The sequence below is a fragment of the Ochlerotatus camptorhynchus genome, unplaced genomic scaffold (genome assembly GCF_037179485.1).
Source record: "Ochlerotatus camptorhynchus isolate MF236.1 unplaced genomic scaffold, CSIRO-AGI_Acam_v1.1 ptg000363l, whole genome shotgun sequence".
Classification (NCBI taxonomy): Eukaryota; Metazoa; Arthropoda; class Insecta; order Diptera; family Culicidae; genus Ochlerotatus; species Ochlerotatus camptorhynchus.
Window position 1 is genome coordinate 908 of NW_027040851.1, and position 6,648 is coordinate 7,555.

Below are 6,648 nucleotides of genomic sequence, written 5' to 3' on the forward strand. Positions count from 1 at the left end.
ACATGGATTTATTTGATGTTTTCTGCTTGATATGCCCAAAATGGGCGCTTAGGCCGAAGTAGTTCTCTACCCTACCACGTATCCCTGTATATACCTCAAAGCACAGATCAGTTGGAAATTTCTCCCGGATGATGCGTTTAATTTTTCCATATTTCCAAAACACTTAATCCACTCGCATAAACGCGAACCATAAATTGACCTTACCGATAATGGTTATAAATTGTTTATAATCCCTCCTTAACTTTAACTGAAATGGTTTTGGAACCTTACATGAACGTTTGTGTGATAAAGTTTTAGCCTTATGTATTATGGTTTTTAGGAAGCGGACCTTACAAATAATGGGTTGTTAAGAACCATTACCATTTCAAATTCTTGTTTTCTCCATACATTTTCGGAAAGAGAACTATATTATAACGTTTTTACTTATGGTTTGAGAACATTAATGGTTATGGTTATGGTAGTCAGTAAGGCCCATGAATGGTTTTGTAACATCGATCAACTTTATGTGGAATATATCGCGAATTGGTTGCCTGTAAATTAATAATTATCAGTTCGCGATATATTCTACGTAAAGTTGAGCGATAATACAAAACGATTAATGGACCTTACTGACTACCATAACCATAATCATTAATGTTCTCAAACCATAAGTAAAAACGTTCTAATATAGTTCTCTTTCCGAAATGTATGGAGAAAACAAGAATTTGGAATGGTAATGGTTCTTAACGACCCATTATTTGTAAGGTCCGCTTCCTAAAAACCATAATACATAAGGTTAAAACTTTATCACACAAACGTTCATGTAAGGTTCCAAAACCATTTCAGTTAAAGTTTAGGAGGAATTATGAACAATTTATAACCATTATCGGTAAGGTCAAGTGATGGTTTGCGTTTATGCGGGCAGCTCATTGTCGGGTACCTTTGATGGCAAGTCATACACATGCACATATTGGATGAATTCACCAGTATGCGACATGCACGGATAGAAATCTCCTTATACCTTTTGGCAAATTTCTATTGCTGATTATTCATAAAATGTATAAGTCAACTAATAAGCAGACGCCTAGCAAAAAGTAAATGAAGATCCTGTGTCAAATGAAATGTATAAGCGGTCACACATACTTTTTATGCATTCTTATAGGACCTATGTCTTATGGAATGTATAAGGCTGATGTTTTGGCATGAATGTATAAGTGAAACACATGGATAAAAAAAAAATATTTTCGTTTCGTGTGCGTACCTTTGCCGTCGTTCCATTCGCATAATGGAAGATTAAACCCTCCGAATAGTATGTCAGAGCATGGAGCATCGCTTCCTCTGATTTGAACTTCATGAAGACTGCCCTTTCCTCACCAATGCGATAAACAGCTTCCATTTTAGCCGGATCCGCGTCGAGTGCTTTGGCGAAATTTACAATCTCTTCGTTGTTTGGTTTAGCATCACCATGGCTGAAGCTAAACTTGATGGTGTTTTTCATTTCACACACCGTAGCAACAAAAGGCATCGAACTGCTAGCAACGAACAAAGAGCAACTATATAATTCGCGTTGACGGCACCGTCGAAAAATTTTCTCTTCCAGCAAATATAGACAGTTTCTTATGAGAATTTTCGGTGGAGTGAATGGATAGTACACAGTTCGCCATGTTTCACGCACAGTCTGACGTTTGCTTATGGATTTTCTCATAGGAGTAAAGAGCTACAGAGTCGTCGTCAACGCCAATAGTGAGTCTCGAAAACAGGCTATCGCGTGATTCACACCGAAATAAAAAATTAACTGCTGCTGTAGACAGCTGTGGGACAACTGAGTTGAATATATCGACAATGAGCATGCATAAGGGCGTATACGCGATGATCGATTCTCTTCATCGATTTTCCCTTTGCATTGCTGCACCTAAGCGAAACAATTTTCTAGAATTTGTTCAATGCAGAGTTGTAAAAGGTTGCATTGGCTATCAAAAGCATCATCAAACTCACCGAGAAACGTTAAATCTAGCGAGTTATTAATAAAAGAAAAAAAATGACGAAGAGAATTGATCATCGCGTTTACGCCCTTATGCATACTCACTGTCGATAAGTTATCAACATCATCCTATACAAAGGGTGACTCATCATCAGTATCTTCCCATAAATTGCCATTGTTGGTCACGTTTCCAACTCTCAAAGTATCAACATCCTCCTCCTAAGGAAATAAGAATCATCAAACAGCTCATACCTCTTAAGAAAGTATGAATCATCATCAATACGCATCGTCCAGATCGCACCCGCAACATTGAACTTAAAAAAGCAGCAGCGAACTTGACTGATCCTGTATCACCAAACATAAACCATCATTAATACGCACTATCCAGATCACACGATCAACATTGAACTTGAAACAACACGAATCAACGATCAGCGAACGACGCAACTTCAACCATCCAAGCATCAACAGGAAATGTTTGCATAAACAATCATAATCTGCAGAGCCGACAAAAGCACATCGAAGTCACAGAAGCGCATCGTGGAAACATCGAGAACATCGAGGTTGCTTTCATTATGGAACATTGCGAAATTATGATGCAATAGCTCTTAATATAAAACTGTTTTGATAGGGGAATAAAGAGTTCTAGTTTTGGTCTTCAACCGATTCACATCTTAGTTTTAATTTTTAAAAACGACATCCTTGCTAGGAAGTTGTTAACTGATATATTCTACAAAAGTCGATTTAAAATAATTAATACAATGCCTGCTATGGAGCCAATTTCCTGGTGGGTCGAGAGCTGACAGCAGTACAAAATCCTAGCTACAGCGAAATGAAGGCGTCTTTTTCGTTTCGATTGCAAATTTCGACAGAAACAGGGACCTAATTGCGCAATTCGAAACGAAGGATTTTTGTTTTGTATTAACGCTTGTATGAAAAAGTGTCGGTTCAACTTGCGAAATGAGATCCCCGAGGAGACCCCAAGACTTTTGGAACAGACAGTCGAGTGAGTTTTTATTGTTGTTTTACATCAACAGGCTCAGCTTGCCATCAACGCATCAAAGACAAAATACATGAAAGGAAGCGGTTCTAGGGAAGACAATGTTAGCCTCCCACTCCGAGTTCAGATTGACCGTGACGAAATCGAGGTGGTCGATGAGTTCGTCTATTTGGGCTCACTGGTGACCGCCGAAAATGATACCAGCAGAGAAGTTCAAAGACGCATTATGGCAGGGAATCGTGCCTACTTTGGACTCCGGAGAACGCTCCGGTCGAATAAAATTCGCCGAAGCACGAAGTTGACTGTTTACAAGACGCTGATTAGACCGGTGGTCCTCTACGGCCACGAGAACTGGACTATGCTCGTGAAGGACCAACGCGCCCTTGGTGTTTTCGAACGGAAGGTGTTGCGTGGAGTGTAGATGGATGACGGAACGTGGAGGAGGTGAATGTACCACGAATTGCACCAGCTGCTGGGAGAACCATCCATCGTCCACATGGCAAAAATTGGGTGACTACGGTGGGCTGGGCACGTCGTAAGAATGCCGCACGACGACCCAGTGAAAATGGTTCTAGAAAGCGACCCAACAGGAACAAGAGGCGCGCAGCGGGCAAGGTGGATCGACCAATTAGAAGGCGACCTGTGGACCCTTCGCAGACTACAAGGCTGGCGAAGTGTGGCCATAGATCGAGTAAAGTGGAGACGACTTCTTCGGACAGCAGAGGACAACATTGCCTTAGCCTGATTGGTAAGATAAGTACATCAACAGGCTGGATGAAGCCCCAATACTGTTAACTTTATCAACTATAGTAAGAAAAAAATACATTCAAGCATGGTCATAGCTCTAGTGGCGCCGGTGGTGTAGTGGTAAGCGTGATTGCTTCTCACCCCAGCAGGCCTGGGTTCAATCCCAGTCGGCGCCTTCGGGATGTTCTGAGGCATAACATCTCTGATCACGCCTTCCTTCGGAAGTGAAGTAAAGCCGTTGGTTCCCGGTTCATGAGTTGATGGGTCGATATGTAGAGTCCAGGTGTGGGAGCTGCCTCCCTGGCGTCGGTAGCATTGGTGCTCAACACGGAAAACAAAATCGACGGAAAAAAATGGTCATAACTCTCTTGTTATAACACAAAAAAACATAGATCTTATAGTCAGTTACTCCTGTCGATGAAAAATAAAACTTCGAAGCTTCGATGACCAGATGCACGTCGTTGAAATACAGTAGAAAAATTGACGGTCCCAGATAACTTCCCTGCGGTATACCTGATGTGGCGAAGAAGCTAGTTGAACTACAATCTCCTATGGCAATTATTAGTTGTCGACCAGTAAGATACGATCGAAACCAACTCAGAAGATTACCGCTTACACCGAGCCTGTCGAGTTTAGCAATCGCAATAGCATGGTTCAACTTGTCGAATGCTGCGGATAGGTCTGAAATAATTACGTCCATTTGAACCCGATCCGACATGCTAATATACGATATTAGACACAGCAGATTGATGGTTGTAGAGCAGCCGACAGTAAACCCATGTTGATCAGCACTTAAATACTGCTTGAAATGGGACAGCAATGGTTCCATAATCGCTAGCTCGAATAGCTTCAAAATGGCACTTAACGATGTAATTCCTCGATATTTAGCTATCCACAGCTCGTTTCCTTCCCTTTTTGTGGACGGGAAACATGTGCGCAAATTTCCAGCAGGATGGAAATATGCCACTGGAGAGAGACATGCGGAACAGATGCTGAAGCGGAATTACCAAGCTAGTAATATGTTTCTTCAAAAATACAGATGGAACTCCATCAGGTCCAGGATTGAACGATGACTTGAGCAGAGTCATGGAAATCATCTCAGCGTTAGCATCAATTGCACCCAGCGTTTGCATTTACTGGAACGTTGCTGGCAGCCAGGGTAATATAATCGTCAGTTAGTATCTCATTAGTGAATACACTAACAAATTTGTCGGAAAAAAGGCGGCATATATCCTGAGCGGTGGCAGTTGGATTCCATAGACGATGCGTTGCTCGTTCACGTAGTTCCAAAAGGATTTCGGGTGTAGTTTGCGCTGAATGCCTCGTTGGAAACTTGAAAAGCATTCACGACTGACTCGCCTCACATAATGAAGTTTCAGAGGAAGCGTGCGATACTTCGTAAATCTTCTCAATGCTGCTCTCTTGATTGACTTCAACCTACGTGGCACTCTCGTCTGCCAAGGAGGATGAGAATCTTTTCGGGACGTGTCTGTTGATGACATATTCCAAGACCTGTGAAAAGGTTTGCACTGCAGCCTCAACATAATCAGGATCAAGGATGTTCTCCCATACATCTATGATGCTACGGTGGTAAGCTTTACGGAAGTCATAAGAAACAACAGCAGGATAATCGTCGAAATCACGCGCAGCTACAAAGCAAGACCATGCTGGAGACGGCTGGGTTCGAATCCCGGTCCGGTCTAGGAATTTTTCGGGTTGGAAAATTTCTCGACTTCCCTGGGCTTTAGAGTATAATTCAGGCATATTCTGCGCGGCGTGTGAGGTGAGGTAACTCGCTGTTACTAGTGAAGTGACAATTTGTCACCCCGGCTGGGGTGACCCTTCGTGCAAATCAAATAGAGAGTCACCTCACCCGAGGTGACAACTGTCACTTAACCATCACTTCACTATCACCTCACCTCACACGCCGCGCAGAATAGGCCTATGTACTTGCCACTCAATTATACTAATGCAAAATGGTACCTGGCATCGAAAGCTCTCAATTAATAACTGTGGAAGTGCATCTCGAACACTAAGTTGAGACCACGCAATAAGCTAATATGCGATAAGCAATAAGCTTGAAATGCGAAAAAGAAGAAGGTACTCTTAACATCAGAATTCATTCCACCGGCGTTTTGGTAGAAGATCACGACGTCCTGCTTGCAGCAAGGAATCTAACGACTGTTCTCCCTGGAAATCACATGCACATCAGGCAATAACCGACCATCATCGAGTGTGATTGAATGCTCGCCATAGTTGGAAAACCCCCTCTCCACATCCGACAGCAGGTCCGGAACGACTATGCCGAACTTTCGTCCTCTTCCTGCTGATGGCAGGACTGAGATGGAGGGATTGGGGCCTTCCATGGGCATCAATATATTGATTGTACTTGCCTGACTCCTGATCCGCTGAGCGCTGGCAGGAATCGGTACAATTGGGCTGAAGCAATCAGGAGCTTTAAAAAAAGGTCTATTGTGCGTCCTGGAGATGAATTAGGATTGTTTTAACAGTAAAGCGGATGTTGTAAATGAGCAGTATCAGAAGTGATTCTCAACTAGAATCAGCCGGCAGAGGCGTTGCACTGAAACACGGAAGCTGGTCGGGCAAATTACTGTAACAACTAATGTATGTATACTTGTCTGAAGACGATGGTTGAGAGACCCCACCCCTGAACTCGACCGCAGGGCCAGGACGGCTCTGATGGCAGGAAATAGAACGACTTTGATGGCGGGAAACATCTGGCGTGACTGGTTCGTGGTCTCCCATTATGCAACAGGCAGTGTGTTCTGGTTTATAGCGGTCCAATTCATAACGCGGCATCCAATTCTGAATCAACATACTGGGTCTAGTCCGGAGATGGGAGTTGAGAACTCGGAAGGACCCGGAACTCGAGAGATCGCGATGGTTAGCGTGTTCAAATGAGGCATCCACATGTTTTTGG